The sequence below is a fragment of the Lynx canadensis genome, chromosome C1 (assembly GCF_007474595.2).
Source record: "Lynx canadensis isolate LIC74 chromosome C1, mLynCan4.pri.v2, whole genome shotgun sequence".
Lineage (NCBI taxonomy): Eukaryota > Metazoa > Chordata > Mammalia > Carnivora > Felidae > Lynx > Lynx canadensis.
In genome coordinates, this window is record NC_044310.1 from 10795311 (window position 1) to 10818926 (window position 23616).

The following is a 23616-nucleotide window of genomic DNA, read 5'->3' on the forward strand; positions in this document are numbered from 1 at the left end:
TCACTAGGAAATCCTTTTCAGTGTCGAGCCCCCGAGAGTACGTGTGTAAGATGCTTTTTGGTTAGGAATAAGGAGGTGGGGTTGGGCGGTGGTGACGGGTGTCGTCGCGGGGCCAGATCTTGTCCCCACCCAGCTCCGGGTGGGGAGCCTGCCACCGGCTGTGAGACCTTGTGTCATGTGCCTCTATTTCCTCATCTGCAAAATGGGGATTATCATAAATACTACCCATCTCACCTCGTAGGTTTCACGAAGAATAAACAAGATAATCCATGTAGAAAACAAAGTATTGCCAGGCAGTAAGGTTGTAATACTTGTGACTATTGTTCATGCCAAAAATATTTGCAGAATGCCTTCGGTGTGTCTGGTTCTGTCTTCCCTTCACCTGACCTCATTCAGCTTATTCTGGGGTGTGGATACGGGGGAGAGAGACAGACAAAACACAGGCTAAACCAACAAGACGCTTACAAGCTGCAGTCATAGCTGTGTCCCAAACCAGCAGGGCGCCAAGACAGGGAATCACATGAGGCAACTTACTCGATCGAAGACGTTGGAATGCCTCACCGCGAGAGTGACGTGTAAGTAAAAAGTGAGAAGGAGCCACTGTGACGGGCAGTGTGGTCGGAGGTGGGGGGAGGAGCAGACTGGAGCAGCTCTTTACGAACTTGACGATGCACTTGCAGAAATGAGCCAGGAGGTCTGGGGTGGACCTGGGATTCCGCTTTTTCTAACCAGCTCCAGGGCTGCCCGGGAAGCTGGGGACCCCGCCGTGAGCCGCCAGAGCCTGGAAGAAGGCAGAGGGAGCCGGGGTCCAGACGACAGCCTGCCCGGGGGGGCAGGTGGGGAGTTTGGATTTTATTCTCAGGGCAGTGGGGAGCCAGGCAGTGGCTGTGACATACTCAAGGGCACGTTTGGAAGCCCATTGTGGCTGCCATGGGGGCAAGGGCAGCAGCAGGGGGACCAAGCAGGAGGCAGATGTAGATATCCGGGTAATGGATACTTCCAGCGACGGAAGTAGGTGTCGGTGTATCTGGACGTGGGTGCATTCGACATCTTGGGGCAAAGAGAATTGAGAACACCTGCCAGAGTGTTGAATGGAGATATCCTTAATCATCTTAATAAAACGTACTGCACATGCTTCTTTTAAAAAAAAAAAATCTTAAACCAATCATTAGAGCAGTGGTTCTTGGCACGGGCATCTCCCCTCTCCCACCACCGGGGAACACATGGCCAAGTCTGGAGACATTTTTGTTGTCCCAGCTGGGATTGAGGTGCTACTGGTATCTGGTGGGTAGAGACCAGAGATGCTGCTAAATATCCTGCCATGCACAGGATGGCCCCCACGACGAAGAATTATCAGCCAGGTGCATCAGTGGCCCCCCACGACCAAGAATTATCAGCCAGGCGCATCGGTGGCGCTGAGGTGGAGAAAGCCTGGTGCAGAGGCTATAGGAGGTCTGAAGGACATCGCCCCCTTTTGTCACCCCACCCACACCCCAAAGATAACCACTGGGTTTGCTACATAGCCGTCCAGGCGCTATTCTGTGCATATACGCAGATTCCCATACATTTGAGGCAAGTGTTCAAAACATGGGGGAGGTTCTGGGGGAGGTTCTAGTGGGGGGGGGGGCATCTGCTTTGCCGAATCTGTTCTGCTCTCACCGTAAGATGAAGGTCACGGCCAGGCCAGAGGGGCCAGGAGATGGGCAAGTAGCCTAAAACCTATTTCCTCTAAAACTTGGGAAATTCTTTTCTCTAAAGAGCTCTCTAAAAACTGCATATAGGGGTTCCCCGGTGGCTCAGTCATTTAAGCGTCCAACTTTGGCCCAAGTCATGATCTCACGGTTCATGAGTTCAAGCCCCGCGTTGGGCTCTGTGCTGACAACTCAGAGCCTGGAACCTGCTTTGGATTCTGTGTCTCCCTCTCTCTCTGCCCCTCCCCCCCCAAAAAAAGTAAATAAACATTAAAAAAAAATTTTAAACAAACAAACAAAAACCCTGCATATCTTTATGATACAGGCCTTCTCTTACCAGGGACTAATTTAGGAAATCTGAGCATTTCAGTGCCAGAAGAAATTTGGGGATAATCTATAGTCTCACCCGACCTCCTATTTCCCACATGGGAAAACTGAGGCCTGAGACTTTCTTGTAAGTGGGACAACCCTTTTATAATAAAGTGTCTCTTCTTAATTTATTGGGATTTTAATCTCAGATTTTTAACGCGATGCGTGGTAACAGGGTATGTTTCTGATTTTTTTTCCCTTGGTCACATCCGTATGAGAGGTTGGTTCCAATGGCTGGCAAGGGAGACATAATTTAGCCTTGTAGCTTCTAAATGCTGCATGTAGACTCTGGCCTGTGGGTGAGAATCCCTTCATCAATTCACAGCAGAATTAGAAGACGAAGGACAGTGTATTAAATTTTCCCCAAATAAAAATCGAGGTCATCTAAGGGCATGCCCTGTGTTCCCAAGATTCTCTCCTACTGTTTTTACTGTCACACTAACCTTTCCGCCATGACTAGATGGCAGTAGGAGAAGAGAAGATACTTTTTGTTTGGGTTCTGTTTTGCTTTGATGCCCTTCTGTGGCAGAAGGGAAAGGCGGTAACCCCATTGCCCGTGGAGCCCCACAGCCGTGCGGAGTCTCAGATTCAGAGTGCTGAGGCTGTGACCACCCTCCTGTCCCCATGCTCCCGTCCTTCAGGAGGCCCCACGGAGCCCCCAAAGTGGAAATAAGTGTTCCCTGCCCCTGGAAAACCCCAGGCAGGGACCCCACAGGCCAGGGAGGTCGGCTCTGGCAGCCACGAGGACCTCAGTGTCTGAAATACAGCTATGGTCTGCGGTAGCCAGCCCCTCCCTGCCCCAGCAGGCCAGCAGGGAGAGGAAGAACCCCTAGCGAGGCCAGGATGCCTCAGGTTGGCTCCTTGGGAAGGCTCCTCACCTGTTTCCCAGACCCCTCGAGCTGGGCAGAAGGGCCTGAACACCAAGCTAAGGACTTCGGTCTTTGATCCTCTGGCAATGGGGAGCCACCGAGGGTTTCTGAGCGAGAGAGTGACAGGATGAAAAAGCCCGTTTCTGGAGGATCAAAATGGCAGCAGCATGCTGGATGGGTTGGACAGAAACGAAAGACCGCGCGGGTAGGAAGCCAGGTAGGGACAGTGAGGTGTCAGGCTCTACCCTGGGGTAGAAAAGAAACAGAAAAGAAGGAAGAGATGGACCCTGGGGATGACAGGGGCTGATGGGAAGGACGAGAGAGAGCCAGCAGTCACAGATGAGCTGGCTTTTGAGCCCAGATGAGGACGGTGACTCTGCCATGGTGGGAAGCTGGTATTGGGTTACTTACCCTCTCCCACCCTCAGCTGTCTGTGGAACGGGGGGAGACACAGAGGTGTGGGGAGGATGAAATGAGGTTGTGCGTGGAAAGTGCATGGAAATCAGCCCGGGCCTGGGGGGGAGCGGCAGGCAGGTGCTAGGGGCCAGGAGGGTGATGGGGAGCCATGGAGGGATCTTGACTGAGGGTGGTATGATCACATTTGCCTTTTGGAAAGACCCGCCTAAAAGCAGCATAGAGAGGGCAGGCCAGGAGGCAGGGAGGCCACGGAGGAGGCCTTCATGGTCCACGTCCAGGGGAGGTTGGCCTTTACCTAAGGGAAGGGGGGGGCCATCCTAGGGTGTGGCCTCTCCCCAGGGCCCCACTTGCTTGCTGGGTCCCCTTTGTGCTCAGCAGCCACTGCGGCGAATGTGGGGTGGCAGATGTTTGCCCAGCAGGCGGGGTCTGGAGTCCTCTGTGCCCGCTGGCCTACCTGTGCACACAGAGCATATGCTGGGCCCGCCCCTGTGACAGCTGCTGGAGGACAAAGGCCTGGCTGTTTGACCAGAGAGGCAGGAGCTGCCCAGTGGGCACCCAGCACGGGATTCACCCCCCTTCCAAAAATTCACCCACACCCCGGTGCTGTATCTGCACCCTACCCCCCGGCAGTCTCCCCAACCACCCCCTTGCCTGTCAGGGGCCGGGTCCTCCTTGCCCCTGACTCTAGTGGCCTTTCTTCCTCCTTCTGTGCTTTCACGGGGGTCACTCCGTTTTTGCTCACTTTTCCCTCCTTTGGGTCCTTTGTGCCTCATTGTTCTTCCTGCCCACTGCCCCCCGCCCCCCCCTTCATATTTCTTCTGTTCCGCCCTCTTGGGCTTGCGGGATGCTGAGGGCAGAGTGCCGCTGACCGCCCTCTCGGTGCCCAGCACAGTGCCCGGCCCACAGGGTAGAGCGATGGCGTCCCCTTGGATGCGTCTGCCTGTCCCTACAGGCTCGCCCGGTGCCCTTCCCTCTTTCTTCCTGTGTGTGTATCCGTTCGCTAGATGTGCATTACAACCTTGGCGGTAAGTTTCCAAGGGCAAGCCTGGTTCTCCTCTCTGCCTTGTAATTCCTGCCAACGGCCTAGAGGCATTCCCAACCTCGTGATTTATGACAGCATCTATCGGGGTGGCATGTTGGAGGGCAGTGTGGCCCAGGGAGAGATTTGCCAGCTTTCAGTCCCGGGACCACATCCTTCTTCAGTCACTGCCAAGGCCAGAGAGCTGTCTTAGTGACCCTGACAGTGACCCTGAGGATGACTCCTCAAAACATCCCCACCAAGGAAGGCGATCCTATCACCTGCAAGCAGACCTTGACTCTTGACCGTGTGTTCCAGAACGCCGACGCCTCCCTCTGCAGGTGCTCGGGGCCTGACTTGGCAATCCGAGAGCACATGTGAGGGGGGTGGGGCCTCGCGGAGGGCGGTGATCCCTGCTCACTCGCCGGCACCAAACTTGCCTCAGAAAGGGGAAGAATGGGGGCAACTGGCCAGTTTGGTTTTGCTTTGGGGGCTTTTTTTTTTTAAGTCATTATTTTATTTTATTGTTTTATTAGGCAAGAGGATTTATCTGGGTTCATCCAACTGAAACATCGGTAAGGTCCCCCTGGATGGATTCTGGCGTCGGGCTCACCTCCGCTCACATTTCCTCCACGCTGGCTCCCTCTTGGAGCAGCCTACCCCCCGCCCCCCAAAGGGGAGGACCAGATGGCCACCAGCTACCTCCAGTCCCTCTGGCAAACCCAGCCAGGAAGGGGCCCCGCTGGGGGTTCCCCTCAAGGGCATTTCCTCAACCAGGAAGAATTAAGTCACATTGGTCCTGGCTGGCTCAGGCCCCGCCCTTTGAGAAATGGGAAGATCCGATTGGCCAGGCTTGGTCGCGCCCAGACTTAGGGCCGGGAGGAGCACCCGCCTGACCACATGGCACCTGTGCCCTGGTCCAGGTGGCCTTGGGCAGCCTGGCTCCCGGGGCCCAGCGTAGCCCGGTCCCCAGACCTCCGGGGACACTCCTTGGGAGTGACTTGTGCGACAGGCTCTGGACAACTTGGCGCTGTGGAGAGCACAGCAGGGCCTCGTTTAAAGGGTCCCTGCAGAGACTTTTGTGATAATCATAGATAACCCTCGATTGCCTGTTTGGGAGTTTCCAACTTGATCCTGGATTTTTGTAAAGAGAGGGCCTGTGTGCTCGTCCCCCGGCACCTGGACTTCTGCTCGGCATGTTGTGGGCGCCCGGTTGATGTTTGTGGGGAGACTGCCAGGAGCCAGGGGTCCACAGCCTTGCTCCTGCCCTCCAGGCTCCACCCTCCCCGGCGCATCCCCCAGCCTCGCCCAGCTTGTGGGCGGTACTCAGGAGACAGGGGCTATTTTATCTTCAGGGTCATCATCATTGTTGTTAGTCATTGTCCTTGTTATTGTTCAGCCTGGACGTTTCTCCTGACTCGGAGAGCAGTCTTGACTTGTGCTGTGCCTCCCCCCTCTGGCTACCTTTGCTTCAGTAATTCTATGCCCAGATGTGTGGTTACAGTCCCTCCACTGATTGGTGAATCGGGGTCATAAAGTCCTGCACTGCCTGGGCCCCCTGCAGGGTAGAGACCATCTGGCACAGCTCCTGACCTAAGGGGTGGGAACACGACAGGGACACCCGCGGATGCGCTGGAGACGGGGACACCCGCTGTGGGGCTTCCAGGCAGATGATCCGGGTCCGAATGCGCACAGCGCTGGTTCGGAGCAGTGTGCACCTGCTCACCAACCTCAGCCCCCCTTCCTTGCTCTACAGTGAGGACGAGGGGGCCGCCAGGGAGTGTTTGGATGATTACAAAAATGACATTCAAGTGTCCAGCTTCGTGCCAGGGAGGAATTGCAACCCCCAACACGATGCTGTGGCGTCTGAGAAAGGGACAGAGTCCTGGGACATGTGACCAGCCGCCTGACGCCCCGGGTCACAGGGCCGGGCCCGGGTGGCGGAGAGGTGCAAGGTCAGCCCTCAGCCCTGACCCTCGGCTTCCGAGCAGGTTACTGAAGACGCTGGTGTTTGTCTTTGTCACCGAGTGGCAGGGGACGAACCCCAGTCCCCCCCATTTCTCTTCCATCAGCAACCCCAAACTGTGGCTGCGGACAGTGGACAAAGGAGGGCCTTGTTCACACAAGCACTGTATAGACATTTAAAAAACTCATTATTCTTTCAAAGCCTGGCTTGAGGGCAGATGAGAGGCAGGATTTTAGAGGGACTCTGGACTCAGCAGCCTCCTTCTGCTACTTATTAACATGAGACTTTGGGCAAGTTATGTAACCTCTCCGGGCCTCGGTGTCCACATCTGTAACACGGGGGTGATGGTGGCCGCTTCTTTGTGAAGATTCAGTGAGATAATCCAGGCTCAGAGTAAGCAATGCACGTTAGCTGTTCTTATCATGATTTAAAGACACATGCTTTTGAAAACAAAAGGCCCTTTGTAAAATGTATAATCCTGCAATTTGCGTCTGACGTGCCTTGTCTATAGCCGGGTACCTCTGGGGCTCCAAGAGCCGTGCTGTGAGATACCAGAGCGGGGCTTCTTATCCTGGAGGACAGTCCTGGAAGGCCAGTGAACCCGAGATTGGACAGGATTGTGCCGAGGGCGTTTACGGTAGGCTGGATAACACATTCATTAACGAATAATGTCCCCCCACCCCCGAGATGTCCACCTAATCCCAGAGCCTGTGATAAATGTTACCTTACGTGATCCAAGGCCTTTGCAGATTCACATTATCCCAGGGGCGTGCTGTAGTCGCAAGAGTCCTTGTAAGAGGGGGCAGGGGTGAGGGGTGTCAGAGAGGGAGGTGTGGTGATGGAGACAGATGGCCGGGGAGTGTTGTGAAGACAGGAGGGGGCCAGGAGGTAAGGAGTGTGGACAGCCTCCAGGGGCTGAAGAAGGCAAGGAAAGAGATTCTCTCCTGAATCCATCCGGGGGAAGGCAGGTCTGCTGACACCGTCATTTTAGAACTTCTGGCCTCCACGACAGTAAGGGGATGAATTGGCGTAGCTTTAAGCCGCTAAGTTTATGGTGATTTGTCACAGCAGCATCAGGAAACGAATACAGCCCTTCTCAGGAGAGGGTCGGTGGTCATTTTTCAGATCTGCCCCTGCATTGGCAGGCCGGTGATGAACAGTCACAGGTCCAGAGCCTCCCACTGGCCCCCAGAGCCCCCACCCCCACCCCCAGCCCTGCCGCTAGGTGTTAGTACAGCCAGGGCTCCCTCCTCCTTGTCCCTCTGTGTTCCTGTGTAGTGCGTCTGAAATGCAGACATATTTTCACTAGCCATTTGTTTTTCCTCTGGAAAAGACCCTGAGAAGCCCCACAGAACAGCGTCTCCCATCTCTCTGGGGGTTTCTCGATCACGGCCCATGCAGACGCCCAAGGTGCGTGCCTCTCCTGACGCCGGCTCTCGGCTTCCCTCTTCAAGCCTGCAGGTGCCTGCCTGGATGGGGAAACCCGCTGCGCTCCCAGCCACGGGATCAATAGGGGAGGCACTTCTGTTCGGGGATAAACCTCTTAGCAGCTGCTGGAGGCCACAGCCTGGAGCCTAACTTGGGTTTATCATTCACGCACCGCACACAGCAGCGGCTCTCCGACAGAGCCCTCGGGCCTCCACACCCGCCGACAGCCTCAGCTAACAGTGTGCCAGTCCTACACCAGAGCTGGCTTAGGTTGTGTCACCAGACCCTTGAAAGCAGCATCTTCCTTTTAATTTTTTAAGTTTTTTTAATGTATTCATTTTGAGAGAGAAAGAGAGAGAGAGCTTGAGCAGGGGAGGGGCAGAGAGAGAGAGAGAGAGAGAGGAAGAGAGAGAATCCCAAGCAGGCTCCACGCTGTCAGTGCGGTGCCCCATGCGGGGCTCGAACCCACAAACCACGAGATCATGACCTGAGCCGACATCAAGTGTCGGATGCTCAACCGACTGAGCCACCCAGACGCCCCCAGCATCTGCCTTTTACAGAGAAAAACAAGGCTCACAGAGGTGAAGGGCATTGCCAGAGGCACACAGAATTAAACAAAGGTTGGACAGACTCTAAAATCCTGTATGTTCCACGATACTACTCTGTCATGCCATTCATTCATTCATTCATTCAGCATTTATGAGGCTCCTCCTGCACGTGCCAGGCCTCTTCTAGAACAGAGGGAAAGCAGTGACCAAAACAGACCAAAGTCTTCCCCCTGGAGAACTCATATTTCAGCACAGCACCATCCCCTAGAGCTAGAATACAAGCCCCAGGTGTCATTTTCAGTTTCCTGTAACCACATTGTTTTTTAAGTCCAAAGAAACAGGTAAAACTCATCAGTTTTATTTAACTTGATACACCTATCACCTCAACATGAAATTGATTAAAAATATTAACGAGATAATCTTGTTGCCCTCCTCTGTCTTTGAAATCTGGTGTTTGTAGCTTACACTTTTACAGCACATCTCAGTACAGACCGGTCACATTTCGAGAGCTCACCGGCCGCGTGTGGCTGTGACGATTGTATTGGACAGTGTAGCTCTTGGATACGTCAGACGCCCATCCAGACGGTGACCTGGGTGCGGCTGGTGTCATGACCCCCCCCCCCCCCTGGAGTTCAGCAGCCGTAGTCCATCCCCACTAATGTCCAGTTTGGGATTATACTGGCCGCTCTCGGCTCTGCGGCTTCTTGCGGCTGGGTTGTTGCGGAATTAGGGACCCGGCACGTCTCTTTGTGGGGTGGCAGGCGGAGGGGGCTGGGCCTCAGCTCAGGAGGTTGGGTTAATCCAGCCCTTCACCTGGGCCACACCGTCTTCAGTGGCCACGTGAGGCCACGCTCCCGTTTTATGATCGTCGCTAATATTTTAGTCCCCTCTTCTCCCCTCCCCCACTCCACTTTCCTTGTCTCCCAGCAACCGTCCCTGCTGTGGGGCATGCCCTCAGTGGCCAGAGTTAGGGCCAGACACTGGACTGAGAGCGGGGAGGTCCTGGCAAAGGAAAATCAGGGTGCTGTTCCACCAGGATGGAGAATGGTCATGGCCCAGGTGAAACAGCAGCATCCTCTGAACCTCTCCAGGGTACGTGGTGAGGCTTACCACTGCCCCTCCCTCCTTGCACCGCCTCCCGGAACCTCTGGACCCTGTGATCCCCGCTCCCCGCCTCTCTGCCTGAGAGCCCTTCTCCGCTTCTTCGTCCAGACTGTCTTCTCTCCCCACTTAAGGTTCGAGCGCCCAGAGAGCCCACGCTGAGTCTCTCGTGCCCCTCATTCCTGTGAAGGTTGCTTTCAGGCCAGTGCTCCACCGACAAGCACTTTCTCTGTGCGTCATCTCTTTGGAAAGGTATAGTCACAGCCGTTTTACAGATGAGAAAACCGAGGCTCTATAGGATATAAGCTAGTTGAGTGGAAGAGCCGGGAGTCATACAGAGTCCTGCCTTGAGCTTCCATCGCCCCCCGCCCCCTTCCTGATCTGCGGCCCAGGTCTGGTTCTGGAACGTCGTGCCTTTATCTCACAGTCGCATCTGCCCACAGTCAGCCTCCAGGCTTCGCTCCCACTGTCGCCAGCCTCCCGACCTGACTTTCAGACTTCTCCACCCTTTCCGGTCCTCGCCCCTTTCTCCAAGAGATGGGCTCCTTCACTGACCGCCCCTAATCTCGCCAGAGCCTACTGGCAACAAAAGTTCCCCTCTTGGTCTGGCGCTTTATACCGAATTACCACAAACCTAGTGGCGTAAAATAACTCACATTTTGTATTTCACAGTTTTTGTGGGTGCGGAGTCCAGGCACAGGTTAGCTGGGTCCTCTGCCAGGCCACAGTCAAGGTGTGGGCCAGGGATGGGTTCTCATCTGGAGGCTCGAGTGGGGAAGGGCCCGCTTCCAAGCTGTCTTGGCTGACGGCAGAATTGCTCCCTTCAAGCTGTAGGACCGAGGGCCTCGTTTACTGCTGCTGTCATTTGGAGCCTACCTCAGGGCCTTGCCAAATGGATCTCCCCTTAAAGTGTCTACTCGCTTTATTAAAGTCAATAAGCAAGAGAAGATCTCCTTGCAAGGTGGGCATTACAGTCCTTTGTGATATAATCTCACATAATAACCGTCATCCCAACATTTGCTGTATTTTACTGGCCTGAAGCGAACCAAGATTCCTCCCACACTCAAGTGGAGGGGTCACGCAAGGGCATAAACACCAGGAGGTATGGATTGTGAGGCCACTTTACGAGTCTGCTGGCCATACTTCCCCTCTGGTTATCTTTGCTTAATGGCAGGATGGGAGAGTGGAGTCAGACCTGCCATATGGCTTTAGGCAAGACCTCAGTGTCCTCATCTGTAAAATGGGACGATACCCTCTGTCCCTTGGAGTTCGTGTGACGATTAAATAAATTCTATAGGTGGAGTTTTTAGCACTATCCTTGGCTTAGCTGTTAGGCTTGTAAATAAAAACAAATTCACTGTTACTATTCAGCCAGGCCCGGGCTGGTGTAGGTGTAGAAAAGCCCTACATAACAATAGGTTCAATAGAATAAACCTTTGTTTTTCTTCCATGTAAACAGAGTCCAGGGTTCAGCCGTCTGGGGCTGGGAGGGTGGCTCAGCAATCACCAGGGACCCGGGATCCTCCTCTCTTATTGTTCTGCCATCCTCTACTTCATGCTCCAGCATGGCTGCTGAGCTCCGGCCATCACATCTACACCACAGTCAGTAAGAAGGAGGAAGGTGCAAAAGAGAGAGAGAGGGAGATGTCCCTTCTACTTAAGAACCCTTCCTGAATGTCCCCCTCCCCTGACACACACATCTGCTTACGTCCCATTGGGTGGAACCTAGTCATGTGGCCCGGCGAGCCTCTCAAGAGGCTGGGTAATGCTCTGTATTCTGGGAAGCCCTGGAAAACTGAGCATCAGGAGTTTTCTCACAGCGGAGGAAGGGCAGAGTGGATATTAGGAACCATGAACCGCCCGAACAAAACCACCCTACTGAGGATATCCGGCCAGTGAGTCGGCACTACCCGCCCTCCAGCACAGGTAGGAGAAGAAAAGATCAGGTGAACTGACCTTGGAGGTGAGCTGCGCCCTCCGGGTGACATGTCGCTCCAGCCAGCTGGCTCTGGTGCATCCCGAGGAGGTCGTCGCCTTTTCCAGCACGTGAGCGGGGGCCCGACTGGCGTTTACAGACCCCAGCGGCGGGGAGGAAGGGCAGCCAAGGCGTGCCCTCTGGCGCCCCCCAGAAACGGTTTTGCGCCTCGGGAGTTTCATCGGGGCTTATCTGTCCAGGAGGAGGCCGCTTCGACGTCACATGCTGGCTGCCAAGGAAGCACAGTGAGTCTTTTTCAGTTCCCAGGAGGCCTTACAACCTGGGGGAGCAGGTGGTGGCGAGTGTAGAATCCAAATGTCATCCCTCCCATCATCCCTGTGCCGTGTCTTGGCACTTACTGTATACCTAGCTAGCTCTGTTCACCTAAGGTGGATAAAACACTCCTCAACCTTGTGAGGTCGATTGTGTCTGTTCTGATTGTCGCCAGACAGAGGGGATCGAGCCCCCCCCCCCCCCGTGCGCGGGCTGTGCCCTGACTTCTCTGCAGAGGGGGATGGTGGGGGTAGCGCTTTCCTCCCGGGTTGCTGGGAGCAACAAGGGAAACGATGTTGGGGAGCACGCCCACTCGCGGAGGTGGGTGAGCACTCGACCGAGGGTCGTTCTCACTCCCTTTCCCAACGTGTAAGAGGTGCCAAGCCCCACAAAGCGAGCCTCCCCCGTGAGCTGTTATTCTCGTCCCCGTCTCCTGCGGGCTGCCCCGTTTTAACCTCAGCCCCAGTTTTATGATTAAACATTCCAGCGTCAATTATTTACAATATGTCCAGATGAGTATCAGGATTGCAGGGGGCCGAGTGACTCACACGGGGAGAAGTTGGTTTTTATGGAGGGGAAATAACACAAAGGGAAACAAGGAATTCTACCGCCGGACCACAGAGACTGAGGTCAGCCTAGGAAGGGCTCCAAGCAGCCAGGGTGTGGGGAAGGGGCTCCCCGTGGGGATATGGGGCGCTGGGAGGCAGCAGGTGGGTGGAGTGAGCTAGCTCTCGGCTCAGACGTATCTAGTTCAGATCTTTGCTGTGCCATGCGCTGGACGACTTTGAGCAGGTGTCTCAACTTCTCTGAACATCAGTTTCTTCCTCTGTGAAATGGGGATCACTCTAGAAACTTTCCCCTCAGGGTTCTTGGACATTTTAAATGTGATAATGAAGGGGCGCCTGGGTGGCTCCATCGGTTGAAGATCCCACTTCGGCTCGGGTCACAATCTCATGGTTCGTGGGTTCAAGCCCCGCATCGGGCTCTGTGCTGATGGCTTAAAGCCTGGAGCCTGCTTCGGATTCTGTGTCTCCCTCTCTCTGCCCCTCCCCTGCTCACACTCTGTCTCTGTCTCTCAAAAATAAATAAATGTTAAAAAAATTGTTTTAATAAATATAAACATTAAAAAAATTTTTAATGTGATCATGAATAATAAGTTTTAAAAATAATTATTTTAAGTAATAAATATGATATATTAAATTGTCTGAATACAATTAATAGCAATAACAATAAATGCATGGAAAGCACCCAGCACCGGGCCTGGCACTTGGTAAATGCTTAGGGGATCGTTCACTGTTGCCGCTATGATCCCAGGAGGTGACAGGTGGAAAAAGAATCTGGTGTGACTGGTGACATCCTGAAAACCGGAAGCAGGAGGAGGCCAGGGCTGGCGAAAGCAGGTCTGGCTGGGGGGCTTTCGGTGGGAATCACAGGTAGCAAGGGAAGAGAGGGCTGGGAGAGGGCTGGACAAGCTTGAGCGAATTCCAGAAAGGCGCTTGGCAGAAGGTTTGGGAACCGCTTCCGTGGAAGCAGCATCACTGTGGCTAAAAAAGAAAATGTCCAGATATGGGCAGGATGACTGCTCTCGGACTGCGTCCTACCCTCCCCAGTCAAGGGCCGCCCTGATAAAGGCCTGGGAACAGGGAGGGCTTTGCTTCTGCAGCATCCATTGGCCTGCCAAGGTCTGCCTGTCCTCTCTACACACCTCCAGTTTGGGTTAGAAACCCCCACGTAAGGACCACATAAAATAAACGCCTGCCTAGCTTTGTCCTGAGGGCTTAGGAACTGGGCCACCAGGAGAGCGGGTGCCTGCTGATACAGCGTGAGGACGCATGCCTTTGCCGCAGTTTTTACCCCGGCCAAGTTAGAGCAAGTGCAGGCTTGCCCTCCGGAGAAATCTCTGGTTAAAATGTAAGTGCGGTGCAGGAGAGCCGGGTTGCCCAGCCCTCCTCCGTCCAGCCTGGCCACGCGAGGAAGAGGTGCAAAATCCACCGAGGGGTCCATTTTATCAGGATTGAGGAACTGTGTCCGATTAAATGAGCCGCTGGACGAGTGAAGGGCTGAGAATTAGCAGGTGCCGGAGGAAGGTGTGCCCTGCGTGCATTGCCCGTGGCTGCTGTAACAAATGACCCCAAACTTGGTGGCTAAAAACAACATAAATCCACTCTCTTGCCGTTCCTAAGGCCAGAAGCCTGCGGTCAGTTTCACGGGGTAAAGTCAGCAGGTCTGCTGGGCTGGTTCCTTCTGGAGGCTAGAGGGGAGAAAGTGATACCTTGCTGACTCGGGGGCCAGTAGGTGCCCACCCCCCACCCCCCACATCCCCCCGGGCTCGTGGCCCCTCCCCTCATCACCGCAGCCCCCTGCTTCGACCTTACATCTCTCACTTCCTCCTCTGACCTTTTTGCCTCCCTCTTGTAAGGACACTTGTAATTAAATTGGACCCGCCCGGATGATCCCGGCTAATCTCCCCATCTCAGGCCCCTTAACTTAATCACATCTGAAAAGTCCTTTTTGCCACCTAAAGTTAACAGTCACAAATTCCAGGGATTAGGACTGGGATATCTGGGGGGAGGTCATCATTCAGCCTCCTACATGCCTTCTCCCAAATTCTGAGAGACACAGAGGGGTGAGTGGCAAATAGGCCCGAGCTGAACCCCAGATTCTTCTCTGCCCCCAACTCCAAGGGCCTTGAATTAGCCTCTCACCCCCTCCGGGCCTCTGTAAAAATGACGGATGCTCACCTCCTCTATAGGCTGGAAATGACCGCTAACACACCCGGAGCGGTTCCTCTCTGCCCGCCACCAGGTGCAAGGAAACCCTTAATGCAGTCGCTCATTGATTTTCTAGCTTTACTGTCCCTGGAAACAGCCAGACAGTCTCCTGCCTCGGGGCCTCTTTACTTTGGTTCCCTCTGCCTGGAATGTCCTTCACCCAAATAGCCACATGGTTCCCTCCCCGGCCTCCTTCAAAGCCCTGTTCAAATAACACTCTCTCAGTCACTGTGCTCCCTGACCACCACATTTTTTTTTTCAACGTTTATTTATTTTTGGGACAGAGAGAGACAGAGCATGAACAGGGGAGGGGCAGAGAGAGAGGGAGACACAGAATCGGAAACAGGCTCCAGGCTCTGAGCCATCAGCCCAGAGCCCGACGCGGGGCTCGAACTCACGGACCGCGAGATCGTGACCTGGCTGAAGTCGGACGCTTAACCGACTGTGCCACCCAGGCGCCCCGATGACCACCACATTTAAAGTCCCCCCGCCCCCCGCCCAGCACCCCCTACCACCGGCCTCCGTGTCAGGTGCGGGCGTCGTTGTTCTCCGCTTGTCTTCCCATCTAGCACGGGATGGAGTTTTCCCAGACAGGTGGTTGTCCGTGAGCTCTCCGGGGACAGGGCCTTCCGTCTGTTTTGGCCATTCCTCTATCCCCAGCACTTACAGCCAGCCCTGGAACGTGGTAGACGCCCAGTTAATGTTTTGTTGAGCGAATGAATAAATACCTATACCCCCAAACTTTGAGCCCGTAACGCGTAACAACCCATGAGTTCCATCCCCATCCGGCTCCCTGACCAGTGAGACGGCTAAAGCGGACGGTGACGAGAGGAGGCCTCTCGGTGACTGAAGTCGCCGGGCCGAGATGGGAACACGGCCTGGGGCCCAGAGTCCACCCTGGGAAGCCCAGTGCGTGCTGGGAGCGCTCGATACTCGGAAACAGTCTCTCCAGTCCCTGATTTAAGCTCTCCCCTCTGCCTACTTTTTGCTGCAAAAATGCCTCTTGGGGAGGAGAAACAAATGAAGCAGGTCAGTGTCCAAAATGACCCGCACAAGGACATAGGCTATGTCCACGTGGTGCCCGGGTTAGCCAGCACACTAAGCGAGCAGCGGAGTCGCGGGGGCTCCCTGTCTCTGGGGAATGACCTGTTGCTGGCCTCACTGGTGGGACTGATTACAGGTCCTGTCTTGGTGACTTGGCAGAAAGGCTGGTGTCCTATTGCCTCGAGGATGAGGAGGGGCTGCGCACAGGACCGCCACTTACACGCCGTGAGACCCGGGGCAGGTTTCTCAACCTCTCTGTGCCTCAGTGCATTCAGCGATGACACGGACCAAGGTGGGGATAAGAGCGACTCTCTCATTTGATGCTTGGGCGGAATGAATGAGTTCAACCCACGCAGAGCGCTTCGCGTGAGCCCGGCACACAGGAGCGTCCAGGAAATAGTAATAGGTGTGTCTGCAGCTGGCCACATGCTGGGGCCGGGCGGGGTGGTCAGTGCCCGTGCTCGGCCTGGCTCTCCAGAGAGGGAGGCCACTGGTGGCCCAGCCCCAGAGCCTGGAGGAGGATCAAGGTGTCAGACTCACTGAGTTGAGGACGATGGGAGCCTTGGTTCCTGCCCTGCGTCTCATGGGCACCAGACTCTGTCCTGGCAGGGAAACACACACAGCGAGGTCACATTTCCCAAGAAATATTGAATGTGGCTGGAGCCCTCGGGACTGGCTCCCTGGTGCCAGCCAGCCTTGTAAATAGGGTCACACGCCAGCCACTTGCTTAGAGAGAGACACCTTGTCAAGCTCCCAAAGACTAGATACCTGGTTTAGCTCACTGCTTCTGTTTATGGCTCCTGGAGTCTTCAGAATGAATTTATCTTCCGATTAAGGATCAGGCGCCAATATTTAAATGGATTAGCAGGGAGACTGGAGATGTCAGGTCTTATAAAATTCACCAAGATCTGGGGCGCCTGGGGGGCTCAGTTGGTGAAGCGACCGACTTCGGCTCAGGTCATGATCTCACTGTTGGTGAGTTTGAGCCCCGCGTCGGGCTCAGAGCCTGGAGCCTGTTTCAGATTTTCTCTCTCTCTCTCTCTCTCTCTCTCTCTCACTCACTCAAAAATAAACATTTTTTTTTTTTAAATTCCCCAAGATCTTCCGTTGGGGAGGGGAAAACTGCCTCTTTTCAGTGCAGCAAGTGTTAGGTTCTGGGAACTGTCGTCCCCTCTCCCATCTCTGTGCAGTGTCTCAGACTGAACCCTCCCCACAGATCACCCTTAATCCCCTCCTACCCCCAAACTCCACCCAAGGTAAATTTACATACACCTCAAGGCCTTGCAAAGCTTCTGGATCTTCCTTCCCCCACCTCCCTCAAAGGTAATCCCTTGCCCCTTCTGTAGGCTCGTTCTCTGTGCCCCATGTTATCAGTACTGCCTTGTGATTTATGGGTTTTAGAATCAGACGTGCCTTATACCTGCCTTGTATACTAGCTGTGTAACTTTGGACAGGTCACTATACCTCTCTGAGCCTCTGTGTCCTTATCTGTAAAATAGAAATAGTAATGATTAAGTGATCATACGTGGAAGGAGCTGGACACAGGGCCTGGCACAGAGTCGGCACCCGACCCACGTTCACTCTTACCTGATGCTGACTTCCCTTCTATAAGAAAGAATCACTTGTCTTCCCGCTGGACTGTAAAAGTATCTCACACATCCGTGTGTCCCCCCAAAGCCCCTGGCACACAATAGGGACCCAGCAATCGTCAGATGCAAATTCCTTAGAAAGCCATTTTAAAAGAAAGGGACACCTGTTACCCCTCATGCTTCTGTGATGAAATATCTCCCAGAATAAACTGCCGTGCTCGTTTCTGGCCTGCCTGCCCTGCCCAGGGAGCAGCGTCGTGCAAGGGAAGGAGGAACGTGGGCAAAGTCAGCAGGATTTGATTGTGAATCTCGCCTGCTGCTTAGCACTGTGTGCCCTAGGGCGAATTATGTAACCTCTCTGAGATTCGGAGAGAGTGGGCTCCTCGCTCCTTGAAGGATGGCTGCTGCTGGGACTTACACTACTCTTCCTACAGTTGTGGCTCTGCCTTGCAGATCGCTTAGCACCTTTTCCTTCACCGTCAGCTCTCTCCGGGCCCAGGCAACCCTCTTCCCTCCCCTCTACCTTTATGACTCATTTGGCCACATGCCTTTCATTCTTCCTGAGTGCTCAGTCTACAAGAACATGCTCTGAACGAATGGGAACCTGATGCCTTTGACCTTGGTTGGTAGGGAGGTGGCCTGACACTCCCAGGCTGGAGGGGAGCTGTGGCAGTGGTGGCTCAGAGCCCTTCTCCTCCGGGTCCCCCCAACCTTCCCCCCTGCATGGGACCGGAACTTGGTGACAAAAGGGACTAGGGGCTGAAACTTGGCCCAGAGGGCCCCCACTGAGTTCTTCCTTTGTGATGGGAATGTGGCCTGGTTCCCTGAATGAAGCTGGGGATCCCTTTCCCAATTATGCAGCTTGGCAGGAAGAGCTCAGGCACAGGGAGATTGGTCAAGGAGGCTCTTTGTCCCGGGAACTGGTCACTCTGCCAGGACTAAGATCCCCTCCCATGGAAGGTTGGATGGGCTGGAGCTGTGCCTTCCTTCTGGGGCCAGGGGGCAAGCTTCGTGGCCACTCAAGGGTCTAGATCAGATCCTTGGTTTCTGAACTGCGTTCCAGAGAATTTCTGGGGTTCAGCGGGACCCGGGCCAGGGAACACTCCACCATCGTTTGGGGCCCTTTGCTCCATTTCAGCTAGAGCAGAGCCTTTTTTCCCTTTCTTTCGTTCAATTTTATTCCAAGTGTTGTCTTCATATCAGACTCATAGCAGGTCCCTCTAGGTGTGGGGTGGCTACACTCGGGTGTCAGCCAAGTGGGGCGTCCAGTGTCCAGAGCTGTGACTATCCGCCCCCACCCCGGAAATCCATGCTGGCTCTGGTTGGGCCAAGGGTGCTCATGGGAGGGAAGACAGCGGCTGCCCAAAAGGAAGGAGGCTCAGGGCTCTCACCCCTGCCCACTCCTGCCTAGGAGCACCAGGGGACATTGGTAGAGTCACCACTTCGGGTCAGAATGGAAATCACAATTAACTGGGCACCTCTCCCATGTTGCTGGCAAGCGGTCTGCACACGGGATACTGCTGAAAGTTGCTCTAACGAATCCTCTCCCCCTCGGTGCCAACTGTGGACTAGAAATTTCCCCAAATTGATATGGGACATTGGTTAAACTTTTTAACTTGCGAGATATTCATTCAATGAAGAGTTAGTTATTAAGCACCTGCTGGCTTCCCTAACAAGAGCTTTATTTCAGGGGGTTTATACTCCAGTGGGGGAGACAGGGAGCCTACAAAAAAACAAAACAATACTACTATAGATGGTGAGGTAATGTCATCCATCCGTGGGAAGGAATGTCATCAGGGAACCAACAAGCATGGGGCTTAAGAGTAGCTGGGTGAAGGAGGGGCATTGTATACAGAGTGGTTAGGGATATCCTTTTTGAGGAGGTGGAGTTTGAGGTGAGAGACAGAAGTAGTAAAAAGTAGCCAGACCAGGGGCACCTGGGTGGCTCAGTCGGTTAAGTGCCAACTTTGGCTCAGGTCATGATCTCGCAGTTCACGGGTTTGAGCCCCACGTCGGGCTCTGTGCTGACAGCTCGGAGCCTGGAACCTGCTTCGGATTCTGCGTCTCCTTCTCTCTCTGCCCCTCCCCCACTTGCGCTCCATATGTCTCTCTCTCTCGAAACTAAATAAACATTAAAAAAAATTGTTTTTAAGTAGCCAGACCAAGCGCAAAGGCCTTGTGGCAGGACGTGCTCGGTGCGAGTAAAAAACAGAACAGAAGCCACGGAGGGTTGATGAGCCAAGGGAGAAGAAATGAGAGAGGCAGGAGCCAATCCAATCTGGTGGGACAAGGGAGTTTGGATTTTATGCTACGAGTGTGGGGAAAATGTTGATGGTTTTGGAAATTCCTACCGCAAAATAATTCAACCAATCGAAAAGGCCCCTATAAGAGATCTATGAAGTTTAAGGAATAACGTCATAAGTAAACACCCACGTACCCTTCTCTCTCACCCTCCCCGGGCACTGTTTCTCACTCCTCCAGGGAGGTCGCTATGATCCTGAATTTTAGTTTTTGCAACCTTTGCATTTCTTCCTCTTATTACAAAAATAGACGCGTGTTGTTTGGTTTTGCCTCGCTCGGATCTTCACATAAATGGAAACATGCCAGGTTTGCTTTCCCGTTCAACCTCACGCTTGCCAGAATGGGCCACATCGGTGCATGTAGCTGCGGGTTCTTTGTGTTCATGGCTGTGTAATACTCCACTGGATGGTGCTGTCGTGGCTCACGCTTTTTCCTGGTGCCTGGCATCACTCGGTTTTCTCGTGTTGAACCAACCCTACGTTCTGGGGATAAACCCAACTTGATGGTGATGTATTATGTAATTGTCTGCTTTTAAAAAGACATCGTGGGATTCCATTTGCTGATATTTTGTTTAGGATTTTTGTTTGTGTGCACGTGGATCAGATGGGCCCGTCATTTTCCTCTCTTGCCTTGTCCTTATCTACTTTAGGGATCAAGGTTATACACTCCTCATAAAATGACTTGGGGGAGTGTTTCCTCTTCTTTGAGTCTCCAGAGCACTTGAAGGGTCTGGTAAATGCAGCTACCAGAATGTCATCCTTCCGCGGCCCCACTTTTTTGGTCCAGAGTCTTGGTTTCTTTGGGGACAACCTTTCTTGCATGTACCCCAACCGATGCCCTCCCTCCCCCAAGAAAAAACAAAGAAAACACATACCCACCCACCCAGGAAGCATCTCAAATTGAAATGCTCACCGCTGGGGTGCCTGGGGGGCTCAGTCAGTTAAGCGTCCGACTTCGGCTCAGGTCACGATCTCACGGTTCGTGGGTTCGAGCCCCGCGTCGGGCTCTGTGTTGACAGCTCGGAGCCTGGAGCCTGCTTCGGATTCTGTGTCTCCCTCTCTTTCTCTGCCCCACCCCCGCTCATGCTCTGTCTCTGTCTCCCAAAACTGAATAAACATTTTTTTAAAAAATTAAAAAAAAAAAAAAGGAGAAGAAATTCTCACCACTTACTTAGAAAGCTGTGTTTCTGGTTTCTTACAGGTGGGTCCTTAATTCAAGATTTTTTTTTTTTTTAATTTTTTTTTTTCCAACGTTTATTTATTTTTGGGACAGAGAGAGACAGAGCATGAACGGGGGAGGGGCAGAGAGAGAGGGAGACACAGAATCGGAAACAGGCTCCAGGCTCTGAGCCATCAGCCCAGAGCCCGACGCGGGGCTCGAACTCACGGACCGCGAGATCGTGACCTGGCTGAAGTCGGACGCTTAACCGACTGCGCCACCCAGGCGCCCCTAAGATTTTAGTATGAAGAATTGTTTCCCAGCCTGCCCTGAGCGCCCCAGGTAACAACAGGTAGATGCTTCTCTTAAGTAGTTAACAACTTTTCTTGAACACCCAGGTGTAGAATCACTCACTTATCCTTGAGGGCAGCCTTGACCATGAGCCGCGATGGGTCCATGAGTCTGGCTGAGCTGGGACCCTAGTCTGCCTGCCAAGGCTGCCCTGTTTTAAGGACGTGTTGGAAACTATGTGGTCCAAATCCTCCGAGCACAAAATTAGCTTCTTTCCATATTTTTGAAAGGGAAAGAACATCATGCTAAATATAACGTGGGTCAGCAAGCCAGAAACAACATAAACAGCCATCAGCTGCGGCTCGGGAGCTGGGTTTCCACATCCCTGGTGAACCCAACGGGATCCTGGGCTCCAGAGGGAGCGTGCAATCGACGAGCGATGTTGAGCGACCATTGGAAGCGTAACCCTGCCACGAACCCACAACCCAAAAACCTTTATTTCATTTGTTCATTCTAAAGGCACCACAGGCCCGTTTCTGTTTCCAGTCCTTAGTCTCCCAGTAAGAAAAAGACAACAAAAATCATTCTAATCCCACAACACACACACACACACACACACAACTAAAACCACCGTGGTATGCATAATTTGAGTGTTTTGAAATTTAATATAATACATTAAATAGTGTTTGTGTATCTGCTTATGTATTATGGAGGGCCCCAAGCCATTATAATATCCAACACCATGCAATCTTTGCCCCCCTCGTGGGTGGTCTCACCCCATTGACAATGCAAGCTTTAAATAATATTAAATAACAAACCTTTCTCTAAGGACTGACTCTTGTGCTGGTCACATACAGTTCTCGGTGCTTTATGTAACTTTCCTTGTTCACTTATCAAAACTCTCCTATGAGGTGAATACTAGAAGGCTTTTATTTCCCCTTTACAGTGGTGGATACTGAGGCACAGGGAGGTTAAGTAATTTGCCCGAAGTCACACAGGTAGGAAAGTAGAGTGAGGATCTGAGCTCAGGCAGCCGGTTTCCAAACTGGTTCCAAAGTTCATGTTTAACCACCAACCTATGTTGCCTTGCAAAAATACGTTGTTCTGGTTGTAACACCTTCAAGATACAGAAATTGAGTGAAAGCTATACGCTCCAAGCCCTCTCCGTTCTCGGAAGCAATCATTGCTAAATTAGGAATGTGCCCCTCCTCTGAGATTTTTACAAACATGTTTGCATGCGTGAAAATATTTTGTCTCTTTGTTTTAACGTAAGAAGGATCCAGTCTTCCTTCCCATGTACTCATATATACATGTCTGTGTATAGAATTTTTAAAATTATAACCACACTGCACGTGTCGGTTTTTTTTTTTAACCTTGTCTGACTTTAAAACGTATCATTAGCCGGCTTGAAACCGTAATTTAATAAGCACACGTACCATATTTTATTTAACCAGATGCAGATTATTGGCTATTTCAGTAGCTTCTAGTTTCCCACTGCTACAAAGGTATGATGAATATCCTTGCCCTGTACATAAGTCTTACAAGTTGGAATTACAGAGCCAAACGGTATAAGCATTTTGAAACTTTTGATCCATAAATGCCAAAATTTGCCACTTAGAAAAATTATATGAAATGACTTATCCCAATACCATTACCCATCCTGGGTGTTGGTGCCTGTTTTCAATCACTGACAATTGAACAGGCCCAAATGTATGAATCCTGACATTTTCATCTCTGTCGGTGACTCTTATCTGAGGCTTGTTTTACTCATGTGACAGGATACGGCGAAGCTGGAGTTGAGAGAGCAGGGAAGGTAGAATGTTAAAGTGGCCCCGATCACTGGTTTAGAAAACACACTGTCAGCCTCCCACGTTCAAGGCCTACCTGTAGGGCCCCCTAGCAGGTGCTCAGTAATGGGCTTTTTAATCTGCTTCCCACACCAGTTTCAGGCTGAACCTTTACCCCCAGAGCCCCCGCCCCGCCCCTCCCCTGCCGGTCTCATCTCAGATCCATGTGGCAGAACCGCCGATCCCCTCATCCTTTCCTTTGCTGGCTGTGAGTGATATTGTAAGAAACAAATACCCTTGTGTATACGGTAGACTTTTCAGCTGGTCCCACCGCCACTGGCTGCAGAGGAATGGATCCTTGTTCAGTGCCCTGCACGCACACACATACATGTTCACACACCAGGATTCGTGCATATATGCATACATACAAATACACGTAGGACAGCACGAACAGGGTGCAGACCCTATTATGTGAACTGGGACTTCTCTGTCACCGAGACTTTCCATAGGACACACACCTACCAAATTCCAGCTTCTACACTCTCTTCCCATTTTGTTGTTATTCCTTGTGGGCTTTTTCCTGCTGTCCCGGAAGCCCCACCAGCCCTTAACTTGCTCACCAGTATTTCTCCAGTGCCTAACACTGCTTAGCAGATGCGCAAGAAATATTTGTTGAGTGCAAAAAAGAAGGAACAGACCTCAAGCCGATAAAGGATATTATCCCAAATATTTTTAGAGTATTTTTTAACAAAGTGGCCAGTTTCAGATGGAGCCCATTGTTTGATGAGAAAATATCTCTGCGGCGTTGGATTTCAAGTGGCCTGGTTAGCCGTCCTTCTGGAAAGATTGGAAAGAATGCACAATTGAAAACAGGACCTTGCCCAGCCAAACATCTGTCAAGTTTTACTGTTCTACAAAGGTTGCTGTCCCGGGAATAACGTTCTGAGGAGCAGTTAGCCAGGAAGGGCGCTGCTCGCTGGTCCTCCTGGCCCCTGAGAGTGTTCTCAGCTAAACCTTCAG

The 23616-nt window shown here is 52.7% G+C and overlaps 1 protein-coding gene across 6 annotated transcripts in view; it reads left to right on the forward strand.

The window, feature by feature from the left end:
- The window catches only part of TMEM51 (transmembrane protein 51), a 55405-nt gene that overhangs the window by 26556 nt on the left and 5233 nt on the right, over window positions 1–23616 (forward strand). The window contains exon 1 of one of the 6 annotated variants that reach the window (XM_030326149.1): window positions 11193–11333. The exons of 2 other annotated variants lie outside the window; for them this stretch is intronic. The gene's annotated coding sequence lies outside the window, so the exon portion shown is untranslated. Of the gene's footprint in view, window positions 1–11192; window positions 11334–11390; window positions 11628–20811; window positions 20871–23616 lie in introns of those variants that run through there. 3 more of the 6 variants (XM_030326148.1, XM_030326145.1, XM_030326147.1) reach the window with 3 other exon arrangements.